The sequence below is a fragment of the Triturus cristatus genome, chromosome 8, assembly GCF_964204655.1.
Source record: "Triturus cristatus chromosome 8, aTriCri1.1, whole genome shotgun sequence".
Classification (NCBI taxonomy): Eukaryota; Metazoa; Chordata; class Amphibia; order Caudata; family Salamandridae; genus Triturus; species Triturus cristatus.
The window spans coordinates 1,283,707,751-1,283,721,289 of NC_140591.1; positions in this window are offsets into that span (position 1 = coordinate 1,283,707,751).

Sequence of the window (13,539 nt, forward strand, 5' to 3'; positions counted from 1 at the left end):
GGGTTGTGCAGAAACTCATGTCTTTAAGTCTGCAGAAGACAAAATCAAATAAAGAATTCCTTCCATAATGCACAACAACACATTTGTTTTGTATAAACAGGCCACGAATGAGATACAGAATTAAATGTGTGATGACAGTGTGTTTTTCAGATATAAAATAGTCTTTCATGCATTAAACATCTAAACTAATAGACCTGTTGAACATAAAATGCTACTCTAGGATGTTTAACAATGTCTCAAGCCAATAGTGGAAAAAGACTGACTCGAAGGCCCTTTCTTTATTTATGGAGTATGCATTGGCTACAATATGTTTGCCAAAATGATGCAAGTGTCATTACATGCCAGCCTCAGCACGGTGCATGCACAATTTCACATGAAACCTACAAGCATAGAAACATTGTCATTATTTTATTAAATGTATAATGTATTCAATATTGCCTTTTAAAACACAGTTGAGGACCGACCTCTTGGCTTTGACAATGCTTGTTTTAACTTGTTGTGTATACATTTAGAATGGGTGTGTGTGTGGCTTGTTGCTTTGACCTGTGCATCTGTTAATTATACTGACATGTTCAAAAAAGCACGTGAAGCTTGACACATCTTCCTTTACACTAACAGACCTGTGCAGTACAGAAGCACTACCCCAATAATGGACTCACGTTTTCATGCAAAGACATGCTCAAACATGTGCACAAACAAACACATTCAACAATGAGTCCATGATTATGTTCCCCTCCTAAGCATTATTTCCATCTCGGCTTGATGATTTTACCAGGTTGTGTCATGCAGAGGATGATGTGAGGAGTGAGCAGCAGATCTTGGTACTGCCATAGACACAGGGTACTTGGCCTCACTGTGCAGAGGTGCAGAGAGCACCTCTCTGCCTCCCAAATGCCAGTCACCAGCAGGGAGGAGGTAAGGGGTGAGCTGTGGAGTGGCAACAGAAGACCTGTGACTCAACCTGACGTATCCACAAACTCCATAAGGCCACATAATCTTGTCAAGAGTGTAGAGTAGTAAACTTCTCCTCTTTCAGTGCACCTCTATTTCCCTAACCCAACACAGCCAGTTACAAGGGGAGAAAGGAGAAGCCAGAGACATGACAAGGGCTGCAGCCTGAGATAGATCTGCCCAAGCCTGAGTCTATGCACGCAGAGTGGATCACTCTGCTCTGACGGAGAAAAGGCTGGGGGGCTGATAAGAAGCAATGACAGACAGCACCTTAGCTAGCTTTTAGTAACTGAGCATTAATGGACTGTCACACTAATAGCATGTTGAGCCCTCGTGCCATTGCAAGGGAGCCACGACTGACTTTAAAAACAGAATAGGTTAAGCAGAAAAGTATACAATCTACTCAGGTTGTCAATATTTGATCAAAAATCTCAAAAACACCAAATTCACCCACACACAGGAACATATACATTGTAAGTAGAAAGGGGTTACAATATGCACACATGGCCGAGAAGTGTTAGCTGTGGCCTAATCTCTTTTACTCCTCCCCCTCTGTGCTTGCTTTCAATACCTATCGATTAGGGCAAGCAAAAGCCCAAACCCCATCAGGCCATCACTCTTATTAAAGGTTCAAATTTGGGTTCTTTCCATTTATTACAGCCCACTTCGACTGCACGTCATGATTTGGAAAAGGCTTTTAAGTTGCAAAATAAAAAAATGGTTATTAAAAACTCTGAACATGTAGACTAAGGAACAATCTGGTTCTATCACTCAGCATACCAAGTAGCCTAAGACTACAATATATTTTGCATATATAATAGGATTCTCCTTCCACTCATGATGACAACTCACCCTCAATTGCCCTATAGCCCGCACTCTTCAGACACAATAGAAGTAAAAGGTATTGTCCACACTCACAGGGGACTGGGGGTAGAAAAAGTAATCTGCCCCTCCTCTCCGACAACTCCCCATCTTCAATACTTGCCTTCAATGGCCATCAATTGAGCAAGCAAAAACCTAAGCAGGCCACAGCTCATTAAATTGCATCCCAGTGTGGAAATATTGAGCCAAAGGTAACATTCAGGAGCGGTGGCTTACCAAGGCGTCTCCTTATTGCTTTGCTAGTTTTAGAGGTTAGCCACAATTCACATGAACAACATGACCTCACGCATACCCCTTCCATAGCATGTCAGTCATTCGTGAGACAATACACAATGAAAGTGAGAAGGAAAGGCAAAGAAAAAAAAGATTGTGTGACATGGTAGGATTCATGGGTCCATGCAAATTTAAAGTTTTTCCTTATTCATCTTTTATTTCTCACCATAAAGCGGTGGTTGAGGTGCATTCCCACCACGTCGACATTTGTGTGCTTCTGATTGTCACTCTTTCATGGTCCTTTGTTTCTTCAGAAACCCTCTGGGGTTGATGAGAGACCTGTAACTAGTACTGTTGAATGATCTGGAAATGTACAAAATCCAGTTTTTTGATAAACAATGTGAGGTTTATCAAAGAAAATATTTTCTCCCCGGAGATGTCTCGTGTTTAGAAGACAGAGCGGCTTCACCCAGAGGCTGATGGTTCCTGCTGGGTGCTGGGCTCCAAGGCTCACTGAGATGCGGGTAGCAATGCCTGCAATGGTTGGTTATTAGGGTAGGTGTTCATGGGTAAGTAAGCCTGCACTCTGTAAACCTAGTACCACCACTCACGTTTCCTATTCGACAGGAAAGTGCGAGATAAGACTGTGCATTTCTACACTGGTCTTGAGTGTCATGCCGGGGCATGACAGGTTATTATGGAACTTATCACTTCATCTATGGAAAGCCTATATTTATGTCGCAAGTGGACATATCTGTGTAGGCTGGTCCTACATCTGCATAGGAAAAGTAGTTTTAGTGCTTAATGATTGTTATCACCCCATCTTACAATTATTTTTGTCCAAACAGATTTTTCACTAATTGAAACTATTGTACACCATTGACTAAGTACTTTGAAGTCCCAATAGTCTTGGTAAGCCACTGCTATAGTGTAAAAACCTTAATGACACCCTTACTGTTCTGTCACTGTTTTGTTGTAAATGCTCGAGCAATTTAAATTCTGTAAAGGGACTTGAATGTGCCTATTAGGTGGAGATCGGGACAAACAAAAAGAACAGAGACTTAAGTAGGTTGCAGCAGGTCTACCTAGTCAATTAACAGGACGTAGGTAGTTTCTTGGACAGTCCATCTTTTAAAATTCCTTTTTATTTATGCTATAAAAATACAGTCCACTCCACCTCAACATTGAATCTATGTGTATCGATCGACAATTTAAAAATCCATCCATGTTCTTTGTAAAGCAGTTAATGATTCATACCATGCTTGGCACCTCTATCATACAATTCTTAATCAGTGTCCTCTGTATCTCATTGTCTGTTTGCTGTCTGTAGATCATTTAATTAATTTGGTTATTATTTTTGGCACATCTTATGCCTGTTTTTATGCTTCATAATTCTAGTTTTCAGTTTCTAGGTCATCCCTATGTATGGCCATATTACATGGACATTTAAGCAAATTTATAGCATTTTGGCTAATATTTTATTTTTATTTATTTATTAAATTTATAAGACGTGGCAGCTACCCAAAAATGGTTTCCCGGCGCCGGAGCGGGCCAAAAGAGTGTGTCGCAGTTTTGTGGGATTACTGGTTAAAAAGCCAGGTTTTCAAAGATTTACGGAAAAGGGCGTAAACTGTTTCGTTTCGGATGGTTACAGGGAGTGAGTTCCATAGTGAGGGTCTAAAGTTCATATGCCTCCTCTGTACCCATGGAACCTCTGTACCCATGGGAAATTGAGTCTCAATTCAAAGGTTTTTGATGCTGTGGCACGTAAACACACCACAAATGCAATGAGTGGCCTATCGCCTAGTGAGATTCTAAAGTATGATTAAAGGATTACAATTCCTGTTATTCATTGATCTAAGTGAATTATATGCTCTTGAATACTTCTGCCTCCCTTAAGGAAAACATAAAGGTTTAGCCAAGTTGTGATTTCTTGTTGAGACGTGACACCAATGTTATTGATAGATTCCTTAATTTTATTGGCAAGCAAAGAAAATGGGATTTTGGATGCTGAAGCTAAATAATGATTTGTAGATGTAAAACTGTATGTAGTAAGCTTTCTACAGCTGTAATCCTAAGGTCAAGAAATGTCACTTCCGGTCTGTTCCTGTTTGATGCAAAGTTCAAGTAAGGATTATTTACAATAAATTAGTTCAAAAACTCTTCTATATCCTGTTCAATTATTTGCAAATCATCAAGGTGTCATCTAAGTACCAATGGCACATCATATCCCTGTTGTTGAAATGAGGGTCTTTTTGATAAACTGTAGTCATTTCTGAATTGCGGACATCTACATTTGATAGGCCTCCACATGCAGGGACAGCCTTGCCATCCTTTGCCCTGAGCGGAATTCTACAGTCTTGCTGCTGCCTTTTACGTCTGCTCCCAGAGTGTGATCATGAGTGCAGAGAATCCAGAAAAATGCAGATGGTGAGGAACTCAGCCACTCATGTTTTTGTAGTACCCCATAATGTGCTGATGGGTAGCACGTGAAGTGCTCTTTTCTCCTCTGAACCTATACTGTCTCTTGTAAGCTCTAAGCATTATTCTGATCACTACTGTCAGCACAGATATAACGGAACAGAATGCTTCCTCCTGAAGCACTAGGCTTATCGAGGTGCAGTTGAAAGAAATGGCAAATTAACAAGAGAACTTGACATCAATAAGCATCTTCCCAAGGATGCTCACTAGAAAGATAATCTTTACAGTGGATCAGAAATTGAAGTTGATCTCCAAACTCAAGAAAATCACAAATTTCTTGAACCTCATTGTTTCCTTGTGTACCAAAACATGTATTTCTGTCTATAAGGAACCTCACAGATGAAGATGTTTTTACTCATGGGTATATCTGTACCATTCCATTCATTAAGGACTTAGTTCCCCTTGAAGCCTGGGTCTTTTATCCAAATGCTCTTCTCACCCACCTACTTACCCAAATTCTGACCACAGCTTGGCCATAGCCCTTTGTAATTGGAACCTGACTCTTCTTTTTGTTTTTCCATGTTAAATGATAGGTGTTTGCAGCTAAATTGAGAAGTAAAGGCTATCATTTAGAGCAGACAGGCAACCTTGTGGCATAGAGAAAGAAGCATCAACAATCACTACTGTTGTAACACATTTAAAACTGCATTTGACTGTTAGAAAACAGCCCTATGAATGAACCACTGGGTAGTAGAGATATTTCATGTGTTAGCAAATATAAGAATTTGTTTTTAAATATATCCTGAAGCAGAAATTGTTGTAATATATTAAATGTTTTTTCATTTTTTCAACATGTATATTGAATCTGCAGGTCTAACTGGAACTGCATTTTATGTCTAGTCTCCCAGCTTAATTAGCAACCATAATCTGTATTTTTTCTTGTTAACCTGTCAGCCTTAGTGTGGTATTCACCCAATCGATTGGCTGTACTCCTCCATTTTTGCTGATCTCATCTTTGTTGGCATTAGGACCCTTTGTACTTTAGCAATGCTAACCAGTGCTAAAGTGCGTGCTCTCTCCTTTAAACATGGTGAAATTGGCTTACACTCAACTGGCACATTTAATCTACTTCTAAGTCCCTAGTAAAGTGATACTACCAGTACCTAGAGCCTGCAAATTCAAAGCTACTTGTGCGCCTGCAGCACTGATTGTGCCACCTACTTAAGCAGGATTTGTGCTCATCTCAGGACTGCCATTACAATCTGCTTGTGCAGTTTCAAACTGCCATTTTGAACTGGAAAAGTAAACCCCTTGCCAGGCCTAAACGTTCCTTTTTCATACATATAACTCACCCCTAGTGTAGGGCAGGGTGCAGCATATTTAAAATTTTGGATATGTAATTTTAATGTCCTGACAGTGAAAAACCCTAAAATGTTATTTTTCACTACTGCAAGGCCTGCCTCTATCATAGGATAATGTTGGGTCAACCTACTACATTTAATAAATATTTAACAAGGGGTGGGCGGAACTCGCAGAGTTTCACGCCGCAGAATTCCACAGAGTTACCCGAATGAGCGGAAATGGGCACGTTTTACCGATTTTTAGCACCGGGAGCTAGTTTTTCGCTGAAAAGTCAGCATGAACTCAGTATGCCAGAGGATGCTGCGTCTCAAGTTGGTTTTACTGTCACTCAATTAGATTTTATACTTAAGCTGTAGCTTTTCCACTGTGAACGGTCACGACTACCGGCATTTGGAAAATCTCACTCGGTGCCCGCTTAGGGCCTGAAAATAGTCCCAGGGAATGCCAATTCTTACTCATACTTGCAACCTTGACAGGCCGTGCATGAGAAAAAACTCCACTACGTGGCGTTTGGCAGAATTTGGCTATGTGGAGGTTGGAGGAATTTGGCCTGAACTCTGCTAACATGCATAACGTGGAGTGGCCAAACTCCGCCAACTCACCAACAGAGCGTAATTGTAAATGCCACTTTTAGAAAGTTGGCATTTTATGTCCCCATCGTTTGGTGTTTGCTGCCTGTATCCTGGGTCACATGACTAGGTGTATCTGGCAGTTGATCTTTGTGTATTGCTTCCAGACAATGAGACACATGAGAATAGGTTTTTGAAAGGTTTGGCCATCTCTAACTTGATGAGGGGGAGGATATGTCACCTGCAAGCAAAGGGTTCAATGCTAGTCTTTTGCGACCCGAGACAAGCTGGGGCCAGGGCAGAGAGGCAGGAAATTCCAGACATCTCTGAGAGTGGAAACTTTCAGAACCTTCTCCTATTTCAAAGTGGGTACCAGGTATAACTAGTGGACCCTCAAACTCAACTATTCATTGCACCTCTATACCTATGGAAGGCATAGAAGGGTTGCTGTGCTGCTCTGCAAGAAGGAACACTTCTCTATTGCCTTGCTGAATTGCTGCCTGGGTGAAATGGACTGGGCCTGTAACTTGATCCCAGGATCACCAGAGAGACTCCAAGGGTTAATTTGCTGGCCTCCTGATTAGAGTCACAGTTACAGAATAAACTCCATACATCTTGATCCCAGCACCTGGACTCTTTCTGAGTGAGTCTTGCCCCCCAAGTGGTGCCACCCCAGTCCTGGACCCTTTGAAATGGGCCTTGTGGTGCTCTGTCTGTCCAGTTGTTGTCCTGTAAGCAGAACTGACACAGCTCAACGTATCTAATCGAAGCCAAATTTGAACTGCAGCAGCGTATTGGAACTGCCACAGGGTGCCACATCTATACATTGGACCTTCCATCACAGCTTTCAGTCTCCTTGGAGCCGCTGCTGCATGACGCATCCTCAACGCAGACCTTCGAATCGCAAGCCCCTCGTCAACTGCATAGGACTGAAGCAATTTGTCACCTCCCCCATGCACACAGCTGGACACACACTTGATCTCATCTTCGCAGAAGGAACTAGAATCTCCTACAGCCACACCACAGAACTCCTCCTTACAGACCACCACTGCATCCACTTCTCCTCAGTCACCGTATACAAGCATGTCCACCTTCTCCCACATAGAAGGTGGAACAAAGGCACCGAACACCAGCTCACCTCTGCCCTCATCAGCACCCCACCACAGACAATGCAAGACACCAATACGCAACCTCCACCGCTGGATCACGAACTGTGCCGACACACTCGGCCTACTCAAGAGAGCCACAGGACGACACATAAAGAAAGCAAGCTGGTTCACCTCTGCACTCTAAGAATCCAAGCGCTCTTGCTGACGACTCAAAAGGACATGAAGGAACAATAAAACCCCAGAAACAAGCACCGTCTATAGAGCAGCCACCACAACACACCACCAACTCATCCAATCCACATAGAAGAATTTCCTCCAAGACAGAATCCGCACCAATGCCCACAACTCCAAAGAAATCTTCTCCATTATCAAGAAATTTGTCATACTCAGCAGCGAAACAACGGACATCCCACCCTCCCAAAACCTCAGCAAAATACTCAGCACCTTCTTTCACCTCAAGAATAAGATGATCTACCACAACTTCGACAACTAAGACCTCCGCACAACCCTAGCTCTCACCCCCAGCGATGCCACCCAAAAGACCCTGCTCTCTTGGACCCCACTCACTACCGAAGACACAGTAAAGACCATGAGCAGCATCCACTCACCCCTGCCCACCCCACATCTTCCACAGAGACGCCATGGCCTTCGCACCCAAACTACACCGGGCGATCAACTGCTCCCTCAAATCGCCACATTCCCCGACGACTGGAAACATACGGAAGTCACCCCCCTCCTGAAGAAACCAGCCACAGACCCAATGGACCTCAAGAACTTCAGGCCCATCTCCCTGCTTCTGTTTGCAGCCTATGTCACAGAAAAGGCTGTCAACACCCATCTAGGAAACTTCATCGAAGCCAACTACGTCCTGGATATCTCCCAATGATGGATTCTGCAGCAACCACAGCACAGAGACCGCCCTCCTCGCTGCCACTGACGACATCCGCCCCCTCCTCGACCAGGGTCAAATGGCAGCCCTCATCCTCCTAGACCTCTCGCCCACCTTTGACACTGTCTCCCAATGCACACTAGCCACCAGACTCCACAATGCCAGCATCCATGGAAAGGTACTTGGCTGGATATGCTCGTTCCTCACAGGCAGAACTCAGTGAGTCAGACTCCCGCCCTGCCTCTCAGAACCAACAGAGACCAGATGCGGAGGGCCCTAGGGATCCTCCCTCAGCCCTCCTTCTTCAACATCTACATGGGCTCCATTGCAACCATTGTAAGAAACCACGGGCTCAATATCATCTCCTACACTGACGAAACCCAGTTCATCCTCGTCTTCACCAAAGAATCCAACATAACCAGGCACAACTTCCAAGAGGGGATGAAAGCTGTCGCAACCTGGATGTAGAAGAGCTGCCTGAAACTCAACTCAGATAAAACAGAAGTGCTCATCCTTGGCTCCACCACCTCTGCATGGGACAACACCTGGTGGCCCCCGGCCCTCGGAACCCCCACCCCAACAGACCATGCACAAAACCTCTGCATCATACTGGACTCATCACTAATGATGAACAGCCAGATCAACGCTGTATCCTCATCCTGCTTCAACACACTCTGCATACTCCAAAAGACCTTCCCACGGATCCCACCCTAATCCAGAAGAACTTTCACAGACGCCCTCATCAGTAGCAGACTGGACTATGGCAATGCTTTCTACACCGGAATCAACAAGAAACTACTGCGCAAACTCCAGAGAGTCCAAAATGCCACAGCCAGATCGATCCTGGACATCCCCTGTCACAACCACATCACCCAACACCTCCGCGATCTCTCCATCAAAAGAAGACTAACTTTCAAGCTCCTCACTCATGCATGCAAGGCCCTCCACAACATTGGACCAGCATTCCTAAACAACTGCCTCTCCTTCCAGACACCCAATAGACATCTCTGATTAGCTGTCCTCTCTCTCGTCACCATCCCATGCATCTATAAATCCAGAACAGAAGGAAAGTCCTTCTCCTACCTCACAGCCAAGACCTGGAACGACCTTCCCCTCCACCTCCGGCAAGCCCCCACACTTCTCCAGTTCAGGAAGGACCTCAAGACCTGGCTCTTCGGATGACCCTAGCACTCAACAGAGCCACCCCCACTTACCCCACTCATCGCCTTGAGACACTCGCGGGTGAGTAGCTATACTTTACCAACCCCTGATTGATTGATTAATTGATTGATTGATTGATTGATTGAACAGCATCTTCAACAATGATGCAGGACTCTGCACCACAGCCTCACAGCTCTTCGTAACCACCGCTTCTCAACGTATCTTCAACGTGGGATCCCACAATGCTGAGTAAGCCAGAATTTAAGGTACTTTGATCAGTGGGCCAAACTTGGTCCATATATCTGGCCGACACTCCATCGAAGTCCGCCGGAACGTGTGACTTTGTCCTGGTCCGGTGTGACCAGATAACCACAGTTGGCACTTTGTGCTTCTAAGCACTATTTATACCTAAAACTTTAAAATGCATATCTCCAGTTCTACTGGTTTGATTTTAGTTGCTTTTATCTCAAATAATGTATTACATTTTACCTTGTTTTTTAACATTTTTGTGGGATTTTTCTTTTGTTGGGTTTTCGATCTATCACTGTTTGAAGTGTCACCTGATTATGAGTTTGGTGGTTCAGGAGTGGGACCGCACCGCCAAACCTGTGTGCACACCGCCCACCAGATTATGACTTTTTCAGTCTCTGACAGGCTGTTCTTTGGCATTGCCACAGCGGTGCCTATGAAATAGGCACTGCAATGGGAACGTCAAAGGCAGTAACTGCACAGCATGGACTGGTGCAATCCATGCCGTGCCGGTACTGTGGAGAATAAACACATGGGGGCACAACATGTGCCCCCCTGCATGCACCTCATGGCCCAGAGGCAACAGGAGGCCCTGTAGGGCCCCTTTTGTTTCCTCTCTGCCATGGTTTTCATGGAGAAGGAACAACCATGAAATCCGTGGTAGAGAGGAAACTTGTAACACGCTTGGCAGGACCGCAGTGTTCCGCCAAGCATATTGTGGCCTCAAGACTGTCGCACCACAGCCAGGGATCTCTGATCCCTGGCGGTTGCAGCAGTGCAATGGCGGTCCAACCGCCCTCGTTGTAATAGGGTGGGCGGAAGACCACTGCACTCCCACAAGTCTGGCGATCCATGGACTATCAGACTCTTAATCAGGCCCTAAGTTGATCTTGACTGCTCTGTACTGAGCTACCAGAGGGATAAGCACAGGATAATTTGGGGTTTCCTAGTGACTTCACCCTGACAGAAATTGTGGTTGCTGCTTAAGTAAGTTTCACTCCCTTCAACCTGTAACCCAATTTCCAACACTGGTGTTAAACAGTGAAGATTTAGACTTGCGTTTGTGCAGGACCATACAGTGATTTTGTGCAACACTAAAATCCCAGACAAATCATTTGTTTCTAATTCGAGTTGTTAAATTCTTCCTGATTGGCTCTTTGGCTTTTTCCAAATTCACCCCATTCCACCTGACACCTGTGACAATACTTGCAGTAATGGAGTTTGAGCTGGCCAACATGGATGCCTACACTGTGACTGAGCTCAAGGAGTCCCGTAAGGAGAGGGAGCTTCCAGTCAGGAGGAATACCAGGAAAGTGGAACTCCTGAAAGGACCTGAGCGGAGGCTCACCTAGTACTGGTGCATCCTCCTCAACGTACGCTCCCTGCACAGACACGCTGTAGAGATCTGGGACCTCCATGACACCCTCTCGCCAGACATCGCCTTCTTCAAAGAAACTTGGACAAACTCCACCTCTGCCCCTGACATCGCCACCGCCATCCTGGATGGATACAAGCTCCAGAGGAAGGACCACCCCAACCACCCAGGAGGCGGCCTCGCCATCGCACACAAGAACTCCCTCTGACTCGACCTCCAGCTCCAGCAACAGCCCACCCACCCCCAAACACCTCCATTTCCAGATCCAGACCAGCCCCAGAATGCCCCTGAGAGGCACCCTCACCTACAAACCCCCCTGGACCACGATCTACATATACCACCACCATCGCCAACCTCATCGCGCCTCACGCCATTGCCTCCATGGACTACATACTCATCGGAAACCTCAACTTCCACCTCAACAACCTCAACAACCCCAACTCAGCCACCCTCCTAGACAACCTCGCCTTCGGACTGAAACAACTTGTCACCGCCCCAGCACACAAGGCAGGACAAACCCTCGACCCCATCTTCGCAGGCGGTAACAACTTCCACTTCAGCCACACCACGAAACCCCCATGGACAGACCACCACTGAGTACACTTCCCCGTCGACAAACTCACAGCGCCCAAACCTGCGCTCCGCACACCACAAAGATACTGGAACAAAATTCACAGAGGAGTAGCTCAACTCCACCCTCAGCCATAATGCCCCCACCACCCCGACCAACACCAACGTCACAGCCAAAGAACTCCACAGATGGATCGCCAACTGCGCAGACGAGCTCGTACCCCTACGTAACCCCAACTGACAAGGCCCCAGGAAAGCCACCTGGTGTACCACTGATCTCAAAGAATCCAGGCGCACCTGCGGACGTCTCGAGAAGAACTGGAGAAGCAGCAAATCATCAGAAGACCATACCTCCTACAAAAACACCATGACAGACTACCACCAGCACATCAAATCCACCAAAAGGACCTTCATCCAGAACAAGATCCTCGCTAACACTAGCAACTCCAAGGAACTCTTCAGCATCATCCCGGAATTCACCGAACCTCCCAGCAGGACCACGGACATCACCCTCTTCCAGGACCACTGCGTCAAGCTCGGATCCTACCTCCATCTGAAGATCAAGGGCCTCTACGACAACTTCAACAACCAGATACCTGACTCTGAAACCACTCCATCCTCTAGCAACATCCGCCGGCCCACCATCTCCTCCTGGACCCCAGGCACCACCAAGGAAACCGCAGCGACCATGAAAGGCATCCACTCAGGAGCCCAATGGACCCCTGGCCCCCATACATCTTCCACAGAGACGCCACCGTCATTGCCCCCGAACTACGATACACCATCAATACCACCTTCAAAACCAGCATTTTCCGGATGACTGGAAACGCGCAGAAGTCAGACCCCTACGCAAGAAGCCCTCAGCAGATCCCAAGAACCTCAAGAACTACCGACGCATCTCCCTCCTCCCCTTCGTGGCCAAAGTCAGGGAGAGAACCGTCAACATCCAATTAACGAAATTCATCGAAGAAAACTCCATCCTCGACCCCTCCCAATCTGGATTTCGCAGCAACCACAGCACAAAGACCGCTCTACTTGCCGCTACAGATGACATCTGCACATTTCTCGACCAAGGAAATACCACAGCCCTGATCCTACTCAACCTCTCTGCAGCTTTCAACACCATCTCCCACTGCACACTCACCACCAGACTCCACACAGCCGGCATACAGGGAACTGCTCTTGACTGGCTCTGCTCCTTCCTTACCGGTAGAACCCAAAGAATCAGACTTTCACCCTTCCTCTCCGAACCCACGGAAATCAACTGCAGAGCACCCCAAGGATCGTCACTGAGTCCCATGCTCTCCAACATCTACATGGCCCCCCTCGCCACCATTGTCAGACAGCACGGACTCAGCATAGTATCCTACACCCCTCACCAAGGAACCCATCACCACCAGACTCAACTTCTAGGAAGGAATGAAAGACGTCACATCCTGGATGAGCAGCAGCTGCCTGAAGCTCAACTCGGAGAAGACAGAAGTCCTTGTCCTCGGACCCTCCCCCTCAACATGGGACAACTTCTGGTTTCCCACTGCCCTCAGCAGCCACCCACCCCCATAGACCACAACCGAAACCTCAGTATCGTACTCGACTCCTCCCTCTCCATGACCTGACAGGTCAATGCCGTCACATCCACCTGCTTCAACACCCTCTGCATCCTCCAAAAGACTTTCAAATGGACCCTCCCGAATCAAGGAAGACAGTAAACCACGCACTCATAACCACCAGACTGGACTACGGAAATGCCCTCTACACCGGGATCAACAAGTCTCAGCTCCGCAAACT